This window comes from Dipodomys merriami, unplaced genomic scaffold (genome assembly GCF_024711535.1).
Source record: "Dipodomys merriami isolate MVZ:Mamm:240054 unplaced genomic scaffold, mDipMer1.0.p SCAF_1464, whole genome shotgun sequence".
In the NCBI taxonomy this organism is placed as follows: Eukaryota; Metazoa; Chordata; class Mammalia; order Rodentia; family Heteromyidae; genus Dipodomys; species Dipodomys merriami.
Genome location: NW_027202787.1, coordinates 120,008 through 122,075, shown reverse-complemented (window position 1 = coordinate 122,075; position 2,068 = coordinate 120,008). Strand labels below are relative to the sequence as shown.

Genomic DNA, 2,068 nt, shown 5'->3' with positions numbered 1-2,068 from the left:
CAACAATGAGAAGTACAAGTTGTCATGTCCAAAACGAGCTTTACAACGTCGGTGTGGGGCGGGGAGAAGGACTGGGACTGGGAGGTGGATGTGGAAGGCTGGGGAGGGATGTGAAGGTTAAACAAAGGAGGAGGCTGCAATGCTTGGTAAGAAATGTACGCATTATCCTGACCATGTAATTGTAACCCCTCTGTACAGTATGTTCACAAATAAAATAAAATAAATTTAAAAAAATTCTGAAAGCCTTATGCTGGCTGGCCACACCTATAATCCTATCTACTACGGATATCTAATCAGGAGCCTGAGATCTGTGGATAACTTTTGGAAGCCACTTAGGGCAAAAGAAATTCATGAGATTATTTTTCAAAAGATTAATGAACTAGGAAATAGCCAGGAATGGAGATGTAGTTTATATATTAGATGACCAATCTAGAAAGGAAAGCCAAGCAAGACCTTGAAGCCCTGATTTCAAACTCTGAGAGTGCCAATACACAAGCATTTGCATGTGTGCATGTGTGCATGCATGTGCTCTCTCACACACACATTTATTCAAAATGCCTTCATATCAGTGTTCTACATTAATTTCTTTGTTAAAAATATTATATGGGAAAATAGGGGAAATAAACTCTTCTATATCAGAACATTTTTTTGTTTTTCCCAAATTACTGTTTATTAAATTGTATGAACTGTAGAAATAAAATATGTCACATGATCAGAACATTTTTATGTTTTTAAGTGTAAAAAAACTGTACGGAGTTGTCACAATTACAAGAGCAAATAATGAGTACATTTTCTAACAATCAGTGTTACCTCTTCCTTTCTTTTTCCTTACCACCCCTTCCCACCTCAAAGAATACACTCCCCTCCCTCCTTCCCCTGCCTAAATTGTACAGTTCATTTTTCAACATAGTGTTTGTGCATCTCAACCAGAATCCCTATTTAAGCATTTTGTATTTCCCTTTCCCCTCCCCAAATTAGAGAAACATATACACAGGTGTTGGTGCACCAACTTCAAGTACAGTGAAAACAGGGGTTAGAGCGTGGGGGAGGAACATATAAAGAAACAAAAAAATCACATCACACATTATAAGTACCTTGGAAACAAGAAGAGCAAGAAACAAATAACCACTTGTGTGGTTCATTTCCCATAATATCATTTTATCTGGTCATATGCACATAGCTTATGATCTATTCTGCTTATCCCAGACATATATTAGTTGTTGAAAATAAGGCAAACCATGGTACCTATGTTTCTTTGGACTTGGCTTACTTCACTTAATAAAATTTTTTTTTCCAAATCTTTCCAATTTCTAACTAATTGGGCAATGGAGGCATAGAATTTCATTGTTTATATATACCACATATTCATAATCCATTTATCTTCTGCGGGCCATTGGGGTGAGCTCCATATCTTAGCTATCGTAAATAATGCTGCAGTAAACATAGTTGTGCTGGTAGGTTTAGTATGGTCTTGCTTATGACCATTTGAGTTAATCCCAAAAAGTCTGATTGCTGAGTCATAGGCGAGCTTTATATGGAGTCTTTTGAGAAGCCTCCATACTGCTTTCCAATGTGGTTGAAAAAGTTCACACTCCCACCAAGAATGAAGTAGGGTTTCCTTGTGGCCAAATCCTCTCCAGCATCTGTACTTGTAAAAATATGGAAGGATTCAATAATTTGTATGTGAACCTTGCACAGGGGCTATGCTAATCTTCTCTGTATTGTTCCAATTTTAGTGTATGTGTTGCTGAATTGAGCACAGAACATTTTTATATATAAAGTATAATTGGTTTTCTTAATCTAGACAATTCAAAAAAAGTAAGTTTAGAAGAATTCTCATGAAATTTTAGAGCCATGTATTTCTTATATAAGCACACATTTAAGAATAGTCAAGATTGGCATGGCAAAAACAAAATAATTCCAGTTACTTGTTGTTAAAGAGATGTTTATGATGAGGAATTCAATTATTCTGTACAAGGCACCGGTCATAATGAACACTGCAGCACGTGTTAAGGTTTGATAAATGTTTTAATGTTTTAAATGTATTTAATTTTGGGAATTTGCTTAT

General features: G+C 35.8%; 1 non-coding gene across 1 annotated transcript; it reads right to left on the bottom strand.

Annotated features, from left to right (window-relative positions):
• Positions 1-1,653: 1,653 nt before the first annotated feature.
• Positions 1,654-1,760, bottom strand: LOC138826658 (U6 spliceosomal RNA). Its single transcript, XR_011371793.1, has one exon. It is a non-coding gene; the product is annotated as a U6 spliceosomal RNA (small nuclear RNA).
• Positions 1,761-2,068: the final 308 nt, after the last annotated feature.